Source organism: Lissotriton vulgaris, chromosome 4_1, assembly GCF_964263255.1.
Source record: "Lissotriton vulgaris chromosome 4_1, aLisVul1.2, whole genome shotgun sequence".
Lineage (NCBI taxonomy): Eukaryota > Metazoa > Chordata > Amphibia > Caudata > Salamandridae > Lissotriton > Lissotriton vulgaris.
The window spans coordinates 2,069,618,775-2,069,643,508 of NC_141691.1; positions in this window are offsets into that span (position 1 = coordinate 2,069,618,775).

Sequence of the window (24,734 nt, forward strand, 5' to 3'; positions counted from 1 at the left end):
CGCTAGTTCTGCACGTTGAAGGGAGTCAGAGTTTACTTTATCAGTGCTTTCACTTTAAAAGAAGTATTGGGTGCCCTCATGAACTCTATTGCAAGACACAAACTGACCTGACATGAGTTTACCTGCATAAACAGGGTAATAAACTCTCACCTTGTCAATTCTATCCCTAGGTTTTCCTACAGTAGGTTGGTAGCTGCAGCCACAGAGATAGATTGATGTAGAACTGCTAAGAAATACATTTGAAGCATGAAAATTAGGACACGTGCCTCAAATTTGAATAACAGCACTTTGGTAAATCTATCAAAGGTAGTGACAAGAGCCTGTGTTTGGGGGAGGGGAGCGAAGAGAAGATGCATGGTGAGTGCTACAACAATCTGACTCCGAAAACCGCTGTCGTCATATTGGAATAGATTGTATAGAGGCATTGGGCGCTCACCAACTCATGTGTTGGTAGACTGGGAGCTGCCATGTTAAAATCACGTAGTGCACCAGACGTAGTGGCTACAGTACTAGCTGGAAAAAACTGCTGTACAGTGAGGAGGTGTTGTTGCAACAACAGGGGAAGGATGGGACGGGGAGCAAGATACAATAAAATATGGACAGGAAAGAAATATTCCTTCCTAGTTGTAGATTTGCTGTGAAACTGCAGCAGCCCATAATTGTGAAGCACACTCTCGAGGGAAACAAAGTGTCTACATTGTAAATAAACCAAATATACATAGCTTCATGTTGTTAAATAACTAAAAAACTAAGATATCTGTGTTTGTTGTAGAAAAAATGGCCACATAAAATGCCGCAAAATTGCCACTAAATTTCCATAATTGTGCCGCTAAATTTCCATTTTTGTGCCTCTAAATTTGCTAATTCATGCCGTTAAATCCTGGGGGGTCTGACTATGTCCCCATAACTGCCCCAGAGTCTGCCCTGTCCACTCACATTCTTCTGACTTACTGCAGCAGTCTTCTGTGACCCCCATTCCCCATCTGTTTGTTTGATCTTTTTTTAAATGTTTTAGTTATTTTGTATACATATAAACAAAACAATATAACAACATTACATTTTACAGGGGTGATGCCCCTTGACGAAACACGTGTTGACGTTTGGCTGTTGTAAATTATATCAAGACTGTACTGCTATATCTACAAGTCTTCGTGATCATCTGGATTGAAAAAATAAAATAAGGACTTTTTTCAAACTTGGATACATAGATATGGACTATCATTGTTTGAATGGATATTATCTGTAAACCTGAAGTGAAGTAGTGTGGCTCACTGGTTAGAGGCGGCAGACCCGAGAGCAGAGGACGGCCCGGGACCAGGGTTCGATTCCCGGCGCGGCAGGTTTCTGGACCAGGGTCAGCGGACTCGATAATTCTCTCGCCTCGGTGCCCACTCTGATCAGCGATCACACTCGGCAACTCTGGGCATTAGCTTGCCTCATCTTCACTAACGGCCCCACCAGACCGCCGGGGATGCCTGGTCTCACCCTGGAGATACCCATTAAGGGACCATCTCTCAGGGAAGCCAGGAAGGGTTTCGCAGCGGTCGAAGCGCCTTGGGACCCTACGGGTAAGTAGTGCGCTATATAAATGCCAATACATTTACAATACAATACAACCTTACAGATACGCTCATATATTCTTGTGCTCAGGGAACTCTGTAAAATTTGTTATTGTGACAAGAATTACTTTGTAATTTGCTGTCTCTTGACAGCGGTGGGTGGTAGCTGTCTGTGGTTCCCTTGATGCCCCTTTTGAGATAATAATCTGTAGATTTATTGCTGCATAGGCTATGCGCTGACAATACCTCACCACCTATTTATCTAAGTGTGCAATATAACAACATTGATCGCATTGTACAGAGCCAGTAGGTAATCATAAAGTCAAGATAAGAAATCAATAGCAGACCGGCATGATCACATCAATGAACATAAACAACACCAATAATAGCTGTCAACATATCCCCTCAGTCATAGCATCTGCACCTTCCATCAATAAAGCTGATCTAACACATTATGGTGCATCCTAATTGCAACTATGTGCCATGCAAGAAAGCACATAATTACATTTTGTGTGGCTTCACTCCACCACATCACATAAGTGACCCTCATTCCCCACGTAGGTTATGTTATTGCCAGTAAATTCAGGGTGAAGTAGGATATTCCCTGTTCAATGGACTTCATCTTAGAATGCCTGGAGTTAGGGGTAGTGATACCGACCAGAAGCAGAAATTTCAACTTTGTTACCACTCCCATCCTGCCCCCTGATGATACTCAATTTGTGCTCAAAGGTCAATGGATTAAAAAACGAGTTAAAAATGATTACACTCAAGAGATGAATGTCTAATAGCTGGCTTCGCCCACGAGGCCCCACAGTGAGCACTCAAAACCGAGACATAAGATGGTCACTAGCTAAATAGCTTACATATGAGGTCAAACAAAAGGGACAAAAAAGCTGCTGAAGATTTAACGGTGTGGGCAGATATGCTGCAGGTATTGACGACAATGCATGACACAGGGACACAAGATATACCACAGGCGAGGGCTGCAAGGGCTATAGGATTGATGTCCTGATGACCAGGACGTGAAACAGAGGCCACACACAGGATGGATTTAGGAAATGTTTTTAGGTAGAGCCTGGACGCATGTGCAGCTCTGCGAGTTGCGTGCTGGCTTTAGGCTCAATCTAACAAGTAGGTGAAAGAATCTCCGCCCACTCTCCGCCCATATTTGCCATTAGCTTGTGTCCTTGTCTATCCTAACTGCTGCCTTCTAATTCGTTGATAGCCTTGTCCCTCCTTAGTATCACCTCCTCTTCAGTTGTCAAGTCCCATGGAGACTGGCCCCTTCACTTCAGCTGTTACATGGTACTGTTATTTAGAGTGTTACCACGATTTTCTTTAGGGTTCTCACAACGTGCTTTGGTGCCTTCTTTTCCACCCCCGCCTCCCCTCCCGTTGCCCGTGCATTCTCCCCCCCTGTTGTCTGTGCCTGGTCCCCCCTGCCCTCCTGTTGTCCGTGCCTTCCTTTCCACCCCCTGCCTTCCCTCCTGTTGTCTGTGCCTTCTTTTTCACCCTGCCCTCCCTCCCGTTGTAGGTGCCTTCTTCTCCCCAACCAGTCCTGTCAAGCGTCACGCTTTAGGCCTGACTCTATCGCATTTCAGTGCGGTGTTCCGCATCACCGCACTGAAATGCATTGTCACGCATTAATGCCACTCTGAAATTGGCTATGCCAGGGTGCTAGCGCACGCCCCTGGCGCCTCTGTGTACCTGTGCGTCGTTGGCTCTGCTGGTCCCCGCAGACTTGCCAGCAGCTCTAGCTCAGTTACTAAACTGTTAACTGATCTTTATTGTCTGCTCAGCTCTGGAGTGCTACAATGTTACAAATCTGCGCCGCCTTGCTGCCGATGCATATTGAATCCCCCGGCGCGGCTCTCCGTCACTGATTGACCGGCCTTTGACCTGGCTGACCCGGGACCTCGGCCGACGCCAGAGTGGTGTCTCAGCACCCTGAACTGAACTGGGGCCTGCCACCTGTTTGCCGTGCGAGTCGAGTCCTGCACTGGACACACAGCCCGAGTCATCGCGGCTGGAGGCCTGTGAGGGAGACAGCCTGGAAGTCAAGTTTCTCCTGAGGTGGGCGGGGCCGCGGTGGGAGCATGTGGCAGTGTTACTGAATTTCTTACTTTAATTTGAGTGGTAGCATTTACTCGCACTGCTCGCTGCCAGTGCCCAATTGGTGATCACAGTGCGTCATCATGCCTGCTGCTCTCGGCGCTCCGTTTGCGCACTACTGCTGACTCTAGTGCCTGCACAGGTCGGGCCGCCGCACAGTGGGGCCTATTTTATGGCCATTGCTCAGCCGCCACCAGGATAGTTATAGACAGGACTCAAATGAACAGGCCGCAGCATAGAATAACGCGGGTGCAGGCGGCAAACCAAAGCGAGTGCCCCGAGGGTTCCTTGAGGTTCGCCTGAGCTTGGAAGTTTGCTGCAGAGAGTCGCCAATGTCAGTCATGCAGGGCTGCCTGGCTCAAGATTCAGAACATTTAGTAAGTAGTTACCATTTGCCACCCACCGAGTGTCTGTCCGTGCGTGTTAATTATATCATTTTGAGCGCACTCGCGGGCACATTGGTAGATCAGCGCCGACAAGATGTTGGGACTCCGGTGCTGTTGGGGCGCCGGCTGGCTCACGCCAATCACTCGGATCATAGTGGTACCAGCCCGAGTCCTGACCTGAGATTGATTTTACCAGTAGCAGGAGGGGTTTGGGGGGACATTGGCGTGAAAACTGTATTTTGTTTTTTCTTTTCGTCAACACTAGGTACCAGTGTGTTGTTGCAGTTATTGGGGCCTCACACATCCTGTGGTCCCAGACGCAGGAGTGAGGCCTAGCCTGGAGTGCTGCAAAGCTGCCCTATTTATGTGTCACTATGTGCGATGTTCCCTCTGCCTTTCTACAGCGTCTCTGCATTTAATTGTAGTGGCAGTCTGTCCATGTCTTTATAATGCCCCCGTGTCTATCTCTCTGTATCTGTGTCCCAGTGTCAGTTACTACATCTCTTTTTGCCACCTTGTCTCTCAGTTCCAGTGTTCACAGTTTCACTGCACAGAGGCCTTTCCCAGCCTTCTGATGCTCCCATTCAAACTTTATTGATATATATTTCACAAAGTGCAGTAATGACTGCCAGGCATTTCACTCCTGCAACAAAGGAATCAGGGGTACACTGAGGAACTAGTACATGGTTTCTCATTGAGTAAACGGTTGTAATTTGCCATGTGACGTGCCACGCCCGCGCAGGGCTACGCGGCTGCGTAGTGGGTTGGCGCGGAAGACCGTTAGGTCAGTTGAGGCGCGGCGCTCTACAGGGGTAGACGTGTTTAAATAAAGACTGTTAACCCTACCTGATTGCAGCGTCATCATTGCTGGGTACAGCACAACTTTACAATGGCGACAAGGGTGGGATGCACTATCCCTACCCCGCAGTGAACCGACGACAACCAAGCAACCACCCTGGAGAGTGCGGCAGGGCCGAACAACTACAATCTCCTCCAGAGCCCAGAACAGGGGAGCGAGGAAGACACGTGGAGCAGCTAGCCACGAGGTATCGTCCATCAATCAAGGAATGAGCTGGATACCTTGGTAAAGATCGAGGGGGCTGATACAGGTGGTCCCAGAACCACGCGAACAAAGCAGAACGTGATAGTGCCCCGGGAAGCCCCAAAGGACAAACAAGCCATCAGCCCACGATCAAGAGTGAAAGAATGAGCATCCAAACTGGATACGCGATGGCGCCGGTGCAATTCCTGCCCAGGCCAGGAGAGCCGCTAATGAAGTGGGACGACTGGAGGGAGTACATCGACAACTTCATTGGCGTGCTAGATGACGAGAGCGAAGAGACGTTCAAACCATCAAGGAAAAAACGTATCCTGCTGTTGAACCTAGGCCCGGAAGGACTGAGAGTGTACAAAAGTCTGGTGCCGAAGCAAAGGGATGACACGGATGACGATGTATACGCCCAGGCAATTGAGGACCTGAATGAACATTACAAACCGGCGGTGTATGTATCGGTCGAAAGGTTCAACTTCCAGCAAAGAAAACAGCGGCCAGGAGAGACGGTAGAGGAGTACGTGGCGGCGCTGAAACGGCTGGCAGCCGCATGCAAGTACAACAACTGGGAGGAGGAATTCAAAAAGGACAAAGTGATAATGCACACCACATGCGTTTCCGTGCAGGACAAGTTGTGGGCCAGCGGAGAAATTACCCTGAAGGATGTAATGGTCATTGTCAAAAGAGCGGAGCTGGCGAGGAGATGTGCGGATGCAACTAAGAAGGAGACGGCAACCAGCACAATGGTGAACAAGATTGATGAAGACGCGACCCGAAAGGACCAATCGACAAAAAAGTCCACGGAAAGGAATGGCGCCAAAGGGAACAGCAATGGCGGGCCTGCAGGAAGGAACGTGGGCGCCAACCGGAAACCATGCTACAGGTGCGGTAACTGGACGCACGAGGCGCATGATAGGAAATGTCCGGCGTTCCGGGCCAAGTGCATGTACTGTGGTATAGTTGGACACTTCGACAAGGTGTGCAGAAGGAAAGCCTCCAAGAACACGGTGAGACTCGTCGGCCAGGATAGTGACACGCAGGAAGACACACCGGAAGAGGAAGTAACCACGGTACTGGGCATATACGATCAGGTACTGGGAGCGGATGTACAAGTCATGAGTGTGGATGGAAAAAGGTCTATGAAGCCGGTGCTGGAGATGGCTATAGGAGGAGTCACGATCAGTGTAATAGCGGACACCGGTTCGCTGTATACCATCGTCCAGAGGGCTGTGTGGGAGGAGAAGTTTGCACCACGACTAGGCCCGGAACTGGAGAAGCTAGATATCCGCCCGGTCACGTACAACGGGGACCGCATACCCATGGTGGGTTTCCGACCACTGAAGTTCGAATTCCGAGGCCGATCGGCCCACTGCAAGCTCTACATAGCGGAAAAGGGACCATCGGTGTTGGGATGGCTGGACCAGGGTGACCTGGGCATCAAGTTGGATCCAGGGGGAGTGGAACAGATCTTATTAACGGAACATGAAGAGTGGCCTGACCAAGACAGGTGGAGGAAGACATTCCCCAAAGTGTTTGGAGGCAAAGTGGGGAAGTTGGAGAAGTTCGCACATAGGATCATCTTGAAGGACAAGGCAGTACCGGTGGCCCACCGAGTCAGAAACATCCCCATAGCAGTACGTGAGGCGGTGCAAGAGGAGCTCCAAGAGCTGGAGAGGAAGGGGATCATTCAACCCATCACATGTGCTGAATGGCTATCGCCATTGGTGGTGGTCAAGAAGCCCAACGGGAAGGTCCGGCTGTGCGTGGACCTCAGGGAGCTGAACAAGAATATAGTTGTGGAAAGATTCCCACTGCCAAGGATAGAAGAGATGCTGGCCAACACCCGAGGCATCAAATGGTATTCCACCATCGACCTGACTTCCGCCTACCACCAAATAGCCCTGCATCCAGAAAGCCGCCGGCTCACGTCCTTTATTACCCCGTTCGGGTGTTACCAGTTTCTCCGCATGCCATTCGGACTGGCGTCTGCAGCGGCAGTGTTCCAAAAACTGATGCACCAGCTATTCCATAAGAGCACCGACGTCCAGTACTTTCAAGACGACATCTTGATAATGGGCCGAGACAAACTGGATCACGATGCAAAACTAGGGAACGTGCTGCGGATTTTGGAAGGAAAGGGTCTCACCGCGGAATGGTCAAAGTGCCGCATCGGAATGTCGTCAGTGACATATCTGGGACATGAAATAGGCGTGGATGGAGTGACCCCCAAGACGGAAAATGTCAAGGCGATCCGGGAAGCACCTCCTCCAATCAGCAAGGAGGAAATAAGATCATTTCTCGGCATGGCCGAGTACTATGGAAAATTCGTGCAACATTTCGCCTCCAGAACCCATCACATGAGGCAACTCACGAAGGAAAACACCGAGTTCCGATGGTCAGCGGAGACACAAAGTGAGTTCGATGACATCAAGAAAGCGATCACAGAAGCCATTCCCCTTCAAGGGTATGACCCCAAAGGCAGAACGGTCCTAACTACGGATGCCAGTGACAAGGGCTTGGGAGCAGTCCTGATTCAGGACAGAGGGCAAGGACAGATGGAAACTATAAGCTTTGCCTCGCGCACGCTGTCGGACACAGAGAAACGATATAGCGTAATAGAGAAAGAGATGCTGGCAGTAGTGTGGGCCACCGCGAGGTTCCGGCAATTTCTGTGGGGCATACGGTTCCTATTGAGAACAGACCATAAACCTCTGCTCAAGGTGCTGACGTCAATTGGGCACGCTGAAGCCACACCAAGAATATCAAAAATGTCATTAAAACTACTAGAGTTCCGGTACGACGTGGAACAGGTACCCGGGAACAGGAATCGGGTAGCAGACTACCTTAGCAGAGCTGCGGCGATGGAATCCAGTGATGGAGATCCGGCAGGATCAGAGGAATGGGTGGCACTCACTGAGGACCAAGAAAACTCTATCAGCCTCACAGAATGGAGAAAGGCATACGACGAGGACGCGGTGCTACGGGAAGTGAAGCAGTTTGTGACACAAGGCTGGCCTGAGAAGAGAGCGCTGGTGAAGGAACTCAGACCCTACTATGAAGTTAGAGAGGAACTATCAATAGGAGACAAAGGAACATTTGTGCACAGGGCGGAGAGAGTGATACCACCCGCCGACCTCATAGACCGGTTACTGGACACACTCCATGAGGGACACCTTGGGATCTGCAAATTGAGGCTGAGGACCAGGCAAAATTACTGGTGGCCGGGAATGGACTTGAAAGCAGAAAGACACGTCAGGAACTGCACCAGGTGTCAAGGAGCAGATAAAACCTTGAAACTTCTCCGACCTGAGATGGGGAAGTTTGAAATACCAAAGAACCCTTGGGAAGAACTGAGCGTGGACATACTGGGCCCAGTTCTGGACATACAAGGAGTGCAAAAGTACGTGTGTGTCATGGTGGACAGGTATTCGAAATGGCCTGAGATTATGATAAGAGAGACCATGGACACAGATGCAATTATCAAGTTCCTAGCAGACACGTTTGTGAGAGAAGGCATCCCCAAGGTGGTACTTAGCGACAATGGGCCCCAGTTTAAATCTGAGAAGTGGAACAGATTCATGGAAAGGAATGGCATAGGTGCCAGGCACACTGCTATTTACCACCCAGCCGGCAACGGTTCGGTGGAACGCTTTAACAGAGTGGTGATGGGGTCAATCCAAGTGGCCATAGCCGATGACAAAGACTGGGAGGCGGAGATTTGGCACATGATCTGGGCGTACAGGATAACACCTACCAGTACAGGATACAGCCCGTTCCAAATACTCCGAGGCAGAGAACCCTTCACACAGGACAATCGAGTGTGGAAAGAAAAGACAATCACCAGTGAATGGTCGCCCGCGGTGGTGCGAGCCAATCTTGAGAAAGCCCAAGCAACTTACACTGAACACTATGATCGCAGACGGAATGTACGAGACACTGCATTAGAGAAAGGAGAGTGGGTGCAAGTGAGGTTGGCCAATGTGCAGAGGAAGGGAGCGAGTAAATTCAGCAAGCCTATGCAAGTGAGAGAGGAAGAGCGGTCCTACTGAGTGATGGCAACGTCTGGTCACAAGACCGCATGGCAAGATGTAACAAGGTTTTGAACTGGAATCAGAGGACCACGGACTGGGAGGATGAAGGAACAGAGTTGGCAGAGCAGGAGGCTCCGGAAGGAGTGCTCGATGAGGAAGCACAGGATACAGAGACAAGAGAGCACGAGCTGGAGTGGATGGCCCGAGGAAGTAGGAGAGAAGGAGAAGCAGGCGAGGCCGCGCAGGAGTCAGAAGGAAGTAACGAACGTGAGAACACCAGCACTCCGGTAAGACTGACCCGAAGTGGCCGGGTGGTGGTTAAACCTACAAGATACAAAGACTATGAGTTGAGCAGTGGACAATGAGGGACTATTTTCATGTTGGGTAAAAAGGGGGAGATATGTAGTAGCGCGCACTAGTGTACGCACGTCACGTAAGCCACGTGACGTGCCGCGCCCGCGCAGGGCTACGCGGCTGCGTAGTGGGTTGGCGCGGAAGACCGTTAGGTCAGTTGAGGCGCGGCGCTCCTCAGGGGTAGACGTGTTTAAATAAAGACTGTTAACCCTACCTGATTGCAGCGTCATCATTGCTGGGTACAGCACAACTTTACAGTCTTGTGTAAATGCAACACCTACTGCATTGCAAATGATTGTTTGATATGCATTCTGGTACTGTAGACCTGCTTTCATATTGGAACAAACAAGGATTCGAGTCTATAAATACAAATACCCAAATTCGGTAAAAAAAAAAATTGAAAACCATAAATGCATTTAGAGTTCTAAAAAGTATAAAGTCCCGACCCCCTCCCTCCTCCCCCTCTAAATATATATTGAATGACGTTTTACCAAAAAGGTTCTCTTCAACCTCATCCAAGATGGCTCCTCGATTTTAATGCATAGCTTGAAAAGAGGAGGCCTAGTTGTTGCCCTTCGGTGTTGTCGTGACCCGGAAGCAGTTCTGCTTTCAGTCCTCCAACTTCCATGCTTCTTCAGACATCGGCACTGGGTCTTTGGAGGGCTTTGAGAGTTCGAGTAGCAAACCGAAGGCAGCATCTGCAGCCTGCGGGAGGCGCTGCACCCTCAGCCTGTGGGAGGCGCTGCACCCTCAGCCTGTGGGAGGCGCTGCCCCCCAGCCTGTGGGAGCCGCTGCACCCTCGGCCTGTGGGAGGCGCTGCCCCCTCAGCCTGTGGGAGCCGCTGCACCCTCAGCCTGTGGGAGGCGCTGCACCCGCAGCCTGTGGGAGCCGCTGCACCCTCAGCCTGTGGGAGGCGCTGCCCCCTCAGCCTGTGGGAGGCGCTGCCCCCCAGCCTGTGCTCGGAAGGGCTCGTCTCTGTCTCTGGGCAGACTCTGTCGGACTTTAGGGTAAGTTTGAAGTGAAAGCATGAAGCGACCCTTGTACTTAAAATGGGTGTTTGGTTATTGTGTCAGATTGGACAGATGTGACATTTTCTCACTAAACTGCAGAGTATGTGGAGTCCTGCCTCGTGTCCAAGGTTCTCATCACGCAGATATTTTACTTTCGGTTTGCATTGTGTGGTGCTAGTGTGAGTGCTGCACTGGAGTGTACACGGTCTGGGCCTGCAGGGCGTGGCTGTGTCAACACAGTGTGGACATGTCAGATGGGCCACGACATGGGAGGCCAGGCCCCACCCGCGAGATTTACACACAAAGCATCGGAAAATCTTCCCTTCACCCATTCTCCTCGCTGACATAGAGTTTAAGTGTGATGCACAAAACCTATTAATGTGCTTCGCTAAACTATGAAGCGCTATAAAATCAGCCACAGCACGGTACAGTATAGCGCTATATGAACGATCAGGGCAATGCAATACTGGGTCACCATGTGTTTACAAGTGATTGTGTTTACTAACGTTTGCCATTCCTCCACGAATGGTTGTAAATCTCGTGTTGTAAAAGGACATTCACCTTCGGAAGATAACTGCGCTCCGTCTAAAAGTACTCGGGTGTCTGCAGCAGTCTAAGCTCAGTGCCCATTTAAGGAACTCTTAACAAAAGTCACCCATAATACCTTGCGTTCTTGATCTTAATATGTGGGTTGTAATACTGTTACTTCTACATCATTGAGGGTTTCAGACAGTTAGTAGCAGGTCCCTGCTGCCACTTTTTAAGCTACATATTTATTTATTTATTTATTTTAAATGTTTTATATAGCGCTGGCTAGACCCAGAGGTATCAGAGCGCTTTACAGGAGTGCAAGGAGGAGCCGTAATTGACACATTTGGTCAAAAACATTGCCATACAAACCAATATAACAGGATATGTCCTACATCACATTCAAAACACACAAAAATATACAACTCCCCTGCACTGACACCTACTCAGCAAAGGACACCAAAGCTTTGAAAGACATAAGCTTGAACGCACCCTAGTAAAGTGCTGGGCGGGCTCCTGTGAGCAAAAGCCTGTTTGCCGCAAGTACTGGTATGCTTAGGGGCCGTAGGAATAGAGTGTGGCTGCAAAGTGCCACTGTCTCTTGCTGTAAACAGTGGTAGAAGTAAGGGGGGGGATCGGTGGGCACGGCGTGCCCCTACTTCTAAAAAATTGTTCAGTCCGATCCCCTACTTCTTGCTTTCAAAAAAGAGTCCCGGGACGGCAAGAATAGTCCAACTTTAAAACTTTTTTCATTCGCTTCCAGGGGCTGCTTGCACTTCTCTGTGAACTCCAGAGGCTGCAGCAGCCCCTCCCTGAGCTCACACAGACCGAGGAGGCCCATTGTCATTCCGATTGAGGCTGATTACCTCTTTCGAATGACAATGCGCCGCCCTCTGCCTTTAGCATATCAAGTGGCCCTGAGATTAGAGTTGATGATTAGAGATGAGCTTTCCCCAAGCAGGGTACTGTGGGGAACTTGACACCAGTGGCTATCTTGTGACGATTTGTGAGTGTGTGTGTGGTTAGTGGATGGAGGCGGCAAACTCAACCCCGGAATCTAGCCCCTGGCGCTGTTAATGTTCTACAGATAAGTGTGAATGCGTGGCTTGTTATCTTTACGATCTTTTTTTTTATTTAATGCATTTTTATGTAGCGCGGACTTTATCCGAAGGTGATTGCAGAACAACTTCCTCAGCACCGATCAGCCTCCCCAAGTGAGCTCCGTTGATATCTTGCAGACAGGATGCTGTGGCACAATTGTATCAGCAACTCCTGGCACATACTTTTAGTAGAGGGCTCACATGTGCGAATTTAATTACGTGTTACCATAGTGACTACATATCAGCCACTATGTCTGTTTTCCTTCTCTCACTTCATGGTGCTGCTGTACGCTAACATTTATTCTAGTCAGGATTTAATTTCACCAGTGAAATGGGTTTCAAAACTTAGAAACAGATGCACTGGTGAAGTGCCACCGCGTGGTGCGCGCAGCCTGCTGTTTCCTTTATCAACCTGCGGAGGTGCATTAGAAGAGCCAGGAGTGCAGCGAGGAATCTGTACATCATTATAAGAGAAGGTTTGGAATTGTCTGTATGACTGCAGAACGCCATGCAAACCTTTTTACTGTCTTTTTGTGCTTGGCTGAAAGTCAACGTATGCAGGCCCTGGTGAGTTTAAAGTATTTGGCATTGCCCTGGCTGAAATGTTAAATGGCTGTGTGTGTTTTTTCAAATGACGTGATTTGAAAGTCTTTCTTCTCATCGCTTTCCAGAGCGAGAACTGCGTTAAACACATGAAGTGCAAAATAATGCTTCTTTGTGAATAATTTGAAAGAGCTAGCAATGACACGTTTTGACCTGTCAAGAGTATTGTGCTGGTAGACCCATAAGACGTATCATAAAAGTACCCAGCACCAAGCTTTTTTTACTTTTTCTCTTTTGTTTAATAACACTGTTCATTTTATGCTACACTATTGGTACCAGGCTTATCCTGTCCAGTCAACAATATACCATACCTCCCTTCCTCTTTAGCTTATGCCTACTTATGTTTGCTCACTAATTGATAATTGGTGTCTTCATTTTACACCCCCACCACTTTCAAACTTTACCAGCCAGCACTGCTTGACACCTTTGTCAATGTTGTACACAGAGTGAAGTGAGCTGGGCAGGAGCAGTGACCGGACAGAAGAGGCGACAGGAAAGGAGAGGTACTAGGGCAGGAGAGGTGACGGGGCAGGAGAAGTGATGGTGCAGGAGAGGTGACTGGGCAGGAGAGGTGACGGGGCAGGAGAGGTGACGGGGCAGAGAAGGTGATGGGCCATGAGCTAGAGCAGTAACCGGGTGTGAGCGGTGAAAGGACAGGAGCGGTGAAAGGACAGGAGCGGTGAAAGGACAGGAGCGGTGAAAGGACAGGAGCGGTGAAAGGACAGGAGCAGTGAAGGGGGCAGGAGCAGTGAAGGGGGCAGGAGCAGTGAAGGGGGCAGGAGCAGTGAAGGGGGCAGGAGAGGCGACAGGGCAGGATAGGCGACAGGGCAGGAGAGGCAACAGGGCAGGAGAGGTGACCGGGCAAAAGAAGTGATGGGCAGGTGACATGACAGGCAGGTGACATGACAGGCAGGTGATGTGACGGGTAGGTGAGGTGATGGGGTAAGAGAGGTGATGGGGCAGGAGAGGTGACGGGGCAGGGGAGGTGACGGGGCAGGGGAGGTGACGGGGCAGGGGAGGTGACGGGGCAGGGGAGGTGATGGGGCAGGAGAGGTGACGGGCAGGAGAGGTGATGGGGCAGGAGCTTTACATAAACCTGTATTCCCTATGAGTGTTTGCTTTTTCCTGAATTAAACCTCAAATAAACATATCCATTCTTTTAATTAAATAACGTTATAAGCTGTAACGGGTCAGTAAAATGCTAAACGTACTAAAAATTGGTATGTTTTGCTATTTCTAGCCACACCCCTGACTCCGCCCACTGATTCAATCTTCGGTTATTCCCACCCCCTGATTCTCCACCCACAGTTCCCCTACTTTTTTTCCCCACTTCGACCACTGGCTGTAAGCATTGGGGTGCTGTTAATGAGCCCCAGGGGCAAGGCTGAGAAGGGAAGAGGAGAATATTTAAACCTTGCCCTCCAGCCCCCAGTCATCCACACTGTTTGAAAGCAGGCATGAGAGGAGAGTCTTTATTCTGGACAAGAGCAGGAAGTACAAAAGACAGAGGGGAAGTGATGAGTGTGCTCAGTTATGACAAGAGGGGCGCACAGAACCAGACTGCACCGTCTAATACAACACCAAGACCATAAGCTGCAGCACCGGAAACCCTGACAGTGTTTCTCTGGGAGGGCCCAGTTATTACAACTTTGCACGTTTTGGATTACTGGTGAACAGGCAGCTGGTTTAGATGCAACTAGAAGTTAGTGGTTCATGGATATTTCCAACCCTCGAACTAAGTTTTGCAAGTGGGAAACAGAAACTGGAGTGACGACTTGTCGTCAGATACGGTGGATTAGTCCAGCCCTTTTCTTGCCAGTTGTGTTCTGGGAAATACTCTCTTCTCAGCCTCCTGCAGCCACCCTGAGATCGTGGTGCTGTGCCTGCTGTAGGTCTTGAGGCTGGCAATGCCTCTGTAGTTGTCCATGGTGCCTTCACGCTGTTGAGGACACGTCAGGTGGCTTGGATCCCTGACAACTTTGAAGTGATGTTGGATTCTTTTGATGTTAAGTTGAAGCTCTTTGTCCATATTGGGGTGACCTGGTTTTCTCCTTATTGTGAAAGTTTTTTTTTAGGTCTCGCTAGACGAAAAGCAAAGCGAAGCTTTGCTGTCTAGGGAGACAACTAATGTTGTCACTTTCCAGGGAATGTGGACTGCAGACTGTGACGAGCCTGTCCTCCTGGAGATTGCAGCTCGTGAGCGCGCACGTCGCGTCGCCCTGCCTGATATTCCCATTCACACAAAGGCTCCCGCACGCATGCGCACATACACACACTGCATACACACACACGCACCCCCCCTTTAACAGACACACGCGCAGACAGACACACGCACGCACAGACACACTACAACAGACACACGCGCACACCCCACCCCCACTCACCCCTCCTCCTCCGCAACACACTCACCTGTTCTGGCGGTGCTCGGCGTGCCTCTCGGGCGGCGGTTGCGCTTTGCGGGGCACTCTCACCACATGAGAGCCCCGCCTTCTTCATGCGCCCGGCCGCTCTTCACCCGGTCCCCCATCTCAGGACCGGGACTCGATCAGGAGCTCTCGGGGCTCCTCGGACAGTGGCTTCTCTCTCGCGCCGCGATGGGGGCGGGACTTCCGGTTGGGGCCGCACTGCGATTGGCCAGCTGCCCAACCGCTTCCGGGTCGTCGCAGGCAGCGCGGCGGCCCGTCGGGAACTTGTTTCAATGAGATTTTGTGTAATTCTCTACGATATTGTTCCAAGGCTAAAACAATGCAAGGACGGGCCTTTAATGAGAAATTAAAAGCCACTGCTGCCTGGGTAGTTCTGTAGGACTTTACGCTAAAACGAGCCGTAAGGTATGCATATTTGTGACATATTATTTCAACATACTTTGTACAGTTTGTCTGCGGACCAGCGCTTGCATCAGAGCACACGCAGTAAAGCGGGTCCGTTGCTGTTGGTGTGGAGTACATTCAAACATAGCTTGACGGGCTTTCGTATTATTTCAACATACTTTGTAGAGCTTGTCTGCGGACCAGCGCTTGCATCAGAGCACAAGCAGCAATATAATTTGCCTCCTATTGATACATAATTTAGTCAATCATGCTCCACCCTTCCGGTTCTCTCCTCCCGAATAATCCTAGTGGCCTTGGTCAGGATGTAAACAGACCACCAGTCGGAGGAAAGGATTGTGTAAATGGGAAGGCAAACAAATGATGTTAGTAAACAGCAATGGAAAGGATTCAGCGTGTCGGAAAGACAGGTACAGTGTAGCTAACGCACCCAGTAGTAGTAGGGGTTGTGGTGCATGAAGTAAACAGAGACAGCTACCGAGAGGGGAGGTAAGGAAGGGACACCTATTGACAGGGGTTATAGTGTGAAATGGCAGGCAGATACAGAAGGCAGGAAGAGACTGCAAGTGGCATGGATTTGGAGCGCAAGGCAGAAAGATCGGCAGGAGATCACCAGAAATCAGAATTAATGGATCATGGGAAGTTAAAGGACAAGATGGTAAAGAAGGGGACACAAATGCTGTCAACGACAGCCAGTGACAAAGACTTAGGCAGCAGGAGTGCAGGAGGAGACATCAGGAAACAGCAAGTGACTAAGAGATGTACAGGTCACACAGACACTTACAGGGGAAGCTATTGGAAAGAAGTGGGTAGGTGGTGAATGACCCTGAGGGAGCAGGATGAGGAGAAATAGAGATAGCTAGTCACATGGACTGACAGGGTCGGGATGGAGACATCACCAGATCAAACCGTCAGTGAGGGGCTGGAGGGATGATGTCTCCTGTGCATAAATATTTGCATTGCCAGGAACGTCTCTCGATCATTTCATCATCAAAGAAGGTTTGTGGCTGTCTCCAGATAGTTCATCGTTTAATCGCTCATTTTGAAGTGTAGCGGTCAGTCGAAGCATTTGTGCCTAATGTTGCCTTTATGTATTCAATCCTCTGTACTAAACTAAGTATTCAGTTTGGGTGATTTACCCGGATCGCTCTATTCTATGCAGTGTCAGAAGTTATTTCAAAATATTTCAAGACGTTTCCTCCAATTGTTTTTTAGTAACTTTTTTCCTCAGTATGGATAGAGGAATGTTGTCTTTTTTACTCATTTGTTGCAGCCACAGGAAGTGGATTTCAGGCCCATGGGAAGAGCCCTGGTGTCACCGCACCCAATTGCACTTGTTGATGGTCTTGAAAGAAACTCATCAAATACCATGTGCTTTTGCAGGGCTGAAACATATGCTATCACATACTTTAACAAGTATTCTAACCAGAGCTTTAAGTGGAATGAAAAAACTTGAGGGGCGGGAGAGGGGTCTCTACAAGGGACGTGGTCGATATAATGAAGGGTGTGGTTTAATTAAATAAGCTAAAAATCTGTGCTTAACATATCTTCCGCTCATCTGATAGAATGCTGCTTCTGTCATTGCACTGGTTAGCCCCATTGACATACAGTATTTGGCACCAAGATTGAATGGTGTTATATGTATTATTGAATGTGGTAGCTTATATTGGTGTTATGTGGGATTAATTGTGGGTAATGTTTTCATCTTTCGTTGGCAGATAGTCTTTGCATTGTACAAAAAGAGACTCCTAGTTGGATTTTCTCTGGTTTTAAAAACCTGCAAGCGGTGCGTAAACACGCAGTTTGTACTTCTAGTCCTTGCTCACCAGAAGCAAGGCTGGCAGTAAGAGGTGCAGTTACTGCCAGCCTTGCTTCTGGTGAGCAAGGACTAGAAGTACAAACTGCGTATTTAGGCACCGCTTGCAGGTTTTTAAAACACATAAATAAAAGGCAAATACTGAATAAATGATGGACCCTGCCTAGAGTAAGCACCTGACTAACTTTCCCCCGTGAGGTATCTTAACCCTTAAGTTTAATCAAGGGGCTTGTGTGCACACTGAATGGCACCCATCATCACCGTGCCTATTCCCTAGGGAATTTTAATTCAGATCAAACAACCGCAAAGGTGCACCACAAAACATGAAACAATAAGTGCAAACGACGTTTAAGCACAATAAGAAGATATTCCTCAGAGATGTTGGAGTTCTTCTTTAAATCTTTATTTTCAAAAGGCAATAAAACACATACAGCCGACGCGTTTCGTTCCAAACTGGGTCTTCTTCAGGGCTGTCGGTAAAAAACATATATACATATAATCAGTCTTTATGTACAAGAATCAACTTACAATTTAAAAACATTGACAATACCAAAATATATTAAAAACATTACTACCATAGACGTGGAGCCTATGCCTGCATTTGATGTTGAAGCGTTAGCCCACTGCCAATCTATCAGCAGGGTAATACAAGATGGCCCAAGAATCTGTACATGTGTGTAAACATTATTTCCAATTCCAATATACAAAGTTACAATTCAAATATACATAGTTGGAAATTACACATACATCATACGGTTTCCAGAAAAAGGAAGCAGATATGTACACATGGCATACGGCCCATGTGTCTGACCATGACACAAAGAGAGAAGTGAATTGGGAAAAGGATACTTGTATAAGTTTAAAGGAGAGCACAGAACGGACAACCCATTTTGAGGTTGAGGTACTTCCATGAAGGCAGCTTGGTGTTGTTGATTTAGCGAGCACCAAAATGTCTTTAAGAATAAGAAACCAAGCAGGATTTATAATCCTAATTTTGCCTGGCAAGTCATATCACTGGTACGTAGAGTCCAATACTCATTTACCTTTAAGTCAGTTGGACGTCGCATGTGGGGGAGAATATGTGAGGAAGCGGGGTCCAGGGGTCACCTTCCCGGCTACTGTAATCCTGTTATATAGTTGTTCTTTCAGAGGTTGATTTTACAAGAATAGGTCTTAACTGGGATATGAAAAGAAAAAAGATATCTATATAACCATAACAGACTATGTTATTGTGTTAATAGACAACAGAATCGGCAAGGTTTAATGAACCTTTAAGCGTCAGGCAGAAGGGGAAATTGGGCTCCCTATCAAAAGTTCAGTTTAGTTTGAGAAACAACTACTTACTATAGGTTTGCTAGCGGGAAACAGAGGAAAAGTATCCTTGGAGTTCTAGGGTGGTATCGAGGGTCATGCCACCTTGCTCACATAAATGGCTCAGTCCGTATGCTGGAAGATATAAAAGCGCGAAGAGCCAGCTTATAACCTGTGCTAGGACTGGTAACATTACTGTGTACAGACATTGAAGAGCCAATGGCCAAGGATCAAGTGCAAAAGGTAAATAACTACCATATAGTGGTTACCTGAGTCAAAAATAGAACTGGTGATGGACTGAAGGTCCTGTTAGTCCAATGGAAGAGGGTGTGGGCACTGTATCCCAGTAGGCCTGTTGATTAAAGGTAAATAGAATTCAGTTTACAAGTTGGGTCTAGCTCCAAGAGTATGAAAGAACATGGTTCTGTGTTAATTTATGTGGATAGGTATGACCAATATGAACATGGTCCCAAAAAAATTGTACCGCCCCAGGTGTAGAGTCTAAGTTGCAAGAACCACGTACTAAACCCATAGTGCTTAGTAGGCTAATATTAATTATCAAAACTGGTTATTACAGGGGAGAGGAAATCCCAGATTGTCCAAAATATCTTAAGTAAGATGATGTCCTGGATAGTAGTTGCCAAAGTCTAAAAAACGCAGTGATTCTAATATGGTAGTTATGCCCAACCCCTGACCTAAGCTGTGGACCAGTAGTAAGTCTGGAATTACCAGAAAAGATCCGCTCGTTACTTGTAGGCAAATTAACTCACCGTTCTTGATAAAGCGTCCGGCACCCATCCACAGCCCTCTTCTGACGAAACACCCGCAGCGACGTCGTGTTCAAGTGTTGTGAGCCCATGCTGCTCGTTTTGTAGCTGGAGTAATTGAGTTAAAGATCTACACCTGTCAAAACTCCCGCCGGCGTGAAGGCGCGATGTGCGAGATGGCAAGGGCATAGCGCGATGCCGACTTGTGTAAAAGAGGCGGCCATCTTAGAATGTCTAAATGGCGCACAGGTCTCTCTATTCCTCAATGTCCGATACTTAAAGTGCTATTTGAATTGCGTCCTCCGTATTGTCCACTGTGGCTTGTTAAGTGATGGAAATGTTCATATGCATAATGATCGCATTTAATGTGAAATACCGATGGGCAAACAATACTTGGACCAATTTGTGATATCGGTCGCACGTATAGTCAGGTCCCTCGTTTAATGCAGCAAAGGATCGGAAACCCGCTTTCAAGTAAATAAAAGGCATTGTCATTTACAATACCAATAGCTCAAACTATCGCAACTGCGAGACCTATTGCATTGCAAATGCTTGTTTAATCCCCTAGTCCATCCCTGAGTGTGTGGAAAGTTCTATTCGAGGATGTCAAACGTGCTATAGCTGTTTACAGAGCATCTGTTCATCACTCCTTCATGTGACCTCTTGTTATAATCCTGAAGGACGCCGCTTGTACAGTCAGATGTCCCACTCCAACCGGATTTTGTGCAGCCTGGATTCCCCCGTGAGCCACCCTCCAATGCTACAATTTCACGAGGATTTAGCGTAATAAACGGAAAACATGTTTGTAAACCACTCTGGAACGACAATGTGTGACAAGCTCAGTGTCAGAGAGAACAGTGTTTTTTATTTCTTATATTCTTAATAACATCCCTGGCTCTGCTATTCTTTTGTCTGGTCTGGGAGGAAGCACGTTCATCTAACCTTCACACTGAAGTCTTTATTTGCTTTTAACTTTTTATTTGCCATTGAAGTACCACAAAGCGACGAGATATGCATCCTCTGCATTCTAGAAGGCTTTTTTCTGGCCAAAGGTTCTATTTTGGTGGAAGGTGCTATGCTTCTTCCCCTCTGCCGAATTATAGAACATAGCTGCAGTTCAGCATTTACAAGCCTGTACATTTAACATAAAAAGTTTGCCAGCACCTGGAATTTGTTTGTGCTTTTGAGTTTTTTTCTGGTACTACTTTTCAGGAGACATTCTTCTGTAACTCACATTTCAGCTGTGAAATTGTGGCTTCCAAAAGCAGTCACTTAGAGAAGGCTATGAATAGACCAAGGCGTCCAGCTCTTGACTTCCACCACATCTGCACCTTCATTTATCAATAGCCATCCAAGTAGGCTGCACTCTAAGGCATCCATTGACGCATCGTCACAGACACTGGTGCATCAATACATTCACCAGCGTGACCTGTTCGCAGGACGCCCCCGTGCCGCACGGCCACCAGCTGTGTTTGTGCCCCCGCCTCGCTGCTGCCTGAAGCCTCGTTGTGCCTGCCTCGCCCCTCCGCCGTATTTGCGTGTTTTCGTGTGCCTGAATAATCTTTTCTTCCTATTTGTTTTTATTTGCCTCTGTACTGTTGTCCCCCTGCACGTTGCTGTATTAGGTTTTTGTTACCCAGTCCCCCTGTGCCTGCCCGCCCCACTCCCCGCCGCCGTGCAAGCGGACACATCCCCTTTTTGTTTTGTGCCCTCCCCCGCTCCCGCCTGCTCCTCCCTCCCTCCCTCCCTCCCACTTCGCCATAAATGGCGACAACGCGTACGCGCAGCGCTCACGCGCAGCGGGCGCGCCGTTTGTGCGCCGAAGGTGCGCCAAAGTCAAGTCCGTCTGCGCCAGTCCGCGCCTGGACCGCGCCCAGTGCCAGGGTCCCAACCGACGCAAGACGAGCCGACAAACCTACGACGCCGCCGCCCTCAACGCACTCAATACCGGCCGGATGCCCACCTGCTGCAAAGCCGCCCTGAAATGTTTCCACGGACCCTTCACCTGCACAACCTGCAAATTCACCTGCCTCCGAACAGGCAACGCACCCGCCAAGCCAAACTCCAGCAGCGACCTCAAGTGCATCCTGCTCAACACCCGCTCCGTCCACAGACACGCCGTCGAACTCTGGAACCTGCTCGACACAACCTCACCAGACATCGCCTTCCTTACTGAAACATGGATGAACGCCTCCTCAGCCCCCGACATCGCCATCGCCATCCCGGATGGATACAAGATCATCAGGAGGGACTGCGCCAACCAGACCGGGGGAGGAATCGCCATCGTCCACAAGAACACCATCCGCATCACGACCGACGCTGACGACACCTTCACCGCTGCCGAACACCTCCACTTCCAGATTCACACCAACCCAAAAGACGACCCTCAGAGGCACCCTCATCTACAGACCCCCGGGACCACGCGCACAATTCAGCAAAGACATCAAGGACTTCATCAGCCCACACGCCCTCCCCTCCGCCGACTACATCCTCCTAGGGGACCTCAACTTCCACCTGAAGAACAGCAAGGACCGCAACACCGTCACCGTGCTGGAGAACCTCGCCAACCTCGGACTCAAGCAACTGGTCAACACCCCCACCCACTATGCTGGCCACACACTTGATCCCGTCTTCTCATCCAGCAAGCACATCGCCTTCAGCCACTCCACCGGACTCCACTGGACCGACCACAGCTGCGTCCACTTCAGCTTCAGAAAAACCACAACCCACCACCACCCGCAACAGGCTCCTCACAGAAGCTGGAGCAAGATCACCGCCGACCAGCTCACCACCTCCCTCAGCCAAAACCCACCAGCCAGCACACCGGACCCCAACGAAGCTGACCGCCTGCGCCGACGACCTCGCACCACTGAAGAACCCTCCCAGCAGATCCAGAAGTAAGAAGGCCCCCTGATTCACAGACGAACTCAATGACTCCAAGAAGACCTGCCGCACCCTCGAGAAAACCTGGCTCCTCGACCGGGCCACTGACAACATGACCGACCTCAAACTTGTGACCCGCAAGCACCACCAGCTCATCCGCACCACCAAGAAGAAATCACTTAAGGGCCGACTGGACAACAACGCCCACGACAGCAAGGAACTCTTCAGCATCGTCAAGGAGTTCTCCAACCCCAGCACCGGCAACATCGACATCACCCCTTCACAAGATCTCTGCGACTCCCTCGCTTCATTCTTCCACCGTAAGATTGCCGACATCCACAACAGCTTCGGTGCACCATCCACGCTCCCAACCGTTGAACCAACGCACCCCACCGCCACCCTCCGCACCTGGACCACGGTGACCACCGAAGACACAGCCAGCGCGATGAACACCATCCACTCCGGATCCCCGACGGACCCCTGCCCCCACCACGTCTTCAACAAGGCCGACTCCACCATCGCACCCCAACTCCGCGACGTCATCAACACCTCCTTCGACACCGCTACCTTCCCGGAGAGCTGGAAGCACGCCGAGCTCAGCGCCCTACTGAAGAAACCAACAGCGGACCCCACCGACCTCAAACTTCCGCTCCATCTCGCTCCTCCCTTTTCCTGCCAAAGTCATAGAGAAGATCGCCAACAGACAACTTGCCGCCTTCTTCGAGACGAATGGATCCCTCGACCCCTCGCAGTCCGGTTTCAGAGCCGACCACAGCACCGAGACCGTCCTCATCGCAGCCACCAACGACATCCGAGCCCTGCTCGACAACAGGGAAACAGCAGCACTCATCCTCCTGGACCTCCACGCCAACACAACCTCAATATCATCTCCTACGCCGACGACACCCAGCTGATCCTCTCCCTCACCAGAGACCCCGACACCGCCAGAACCAGCCTCCACGAAGGGATGAAAGACTTCGCCGAGTGGATGAAGAACAGCCGCCTGAAACTGAACTCAGACAAGACGGAAGTCCTAATCCTGGGACCATCACCCTCCGCCTGGGACGACTCCTGGTGGCCCCCAGCCCTGGGCACCGCCCCCAAGCCTACAGACCAATAACGCAACCTGGGCTTCATCTTGGACTCCTCCCTCTCGATGACCAGACAAGTCAACGCCGCCTCCTCTTCATGCTTTCACACCCTCCGCATGCTCCGCAAGATCTTCCGATGGATCCAGACCGAAACCAGGAAGACAGTCACCCAGGCCCTCGTCACCAGCCAACTGGACTACGGAAACACCCTCTACGCCGGAACCACAGCCAAGCTACAGAAAAGACTCCAACGCATCCAGAACGCCTCCGCCCGACTCATCCTGGGCATCCCCCGACGCAACCACATCTCCGGCCACCTGAAGGACCTGCACTGGCTCCCCGTCAGCTAGAGGATCACGTTCAGGCTCCTCACCCACACACACAAGTCTCTCCACGACCTCGGCCCCAAGTACCTCAACGACCGCCTGACTTTCCACACACCCACCCGCCAGCTACGGTCTGCCAGCCTCGCCACCGTATCACCCATCCGAAGAGCCACTACCGGAGACAGATCCTTCTCCTACCTAGCGGCCAAGACATGGAACTCCGTCCCCATCCACCTTCGACTGACCCCGGACCATCTCTCCTTCAGGAAGCAACTGAAGACCTGGCTGTTCGAGCAGTAGCGGACCCCTTCCCCAAGCGCCTTGAGACCCTTCCGGGTGAGCAGCTCACTATACAAATGTCATGATTGATTGAATGATTGAGCGTTCGTCCTTGCACTGTGGCCCCATTGTGTTGTGGCCATACTGTCCTCAATGCACCAGACTTTCACTCGAAACAAAATGGCATCATGTTATGGGACTTGAAATTCGTCCCTTCCTGATCCCAGCATAGCCATGACAATGCAACCTCTCCCCAGATTTGGGTTTCATGGAGCTGGAGAAGCATTTGTTTCTCTTCCCTCAAAATGTGTAGATCGTGGCAAGCGTCCATCTTTTCACACATTCATCTTTTCATCCATGCACACATGCTTTCATCTTTCCAGCTATGCACTCACTCACACGCATGCATTTGCACCCTCTACTTTCAGCCCACCAAAGCCTTAGTAGCCCAATAGTTCCATTCCCCCAATGGAAGAACCTAAGCATCGGCATTGATCTCTTATTTATAGATCTTGCCTACAGACGCCTTTTAGCTCTCTGTGCGTAAAAGACGTGTTGTGAACCAAATCAAAAACGTCCAGTGGACTTTGTGCCAGCCCATTGCTTATCGTTGGTTGCCTGTCTAATCGCTTATAAGCTTGCTTCTTACTTGATCTCTTTTCTTCCTCTCGTGTTTGTCATTCCCTTGGAAAATAGCTT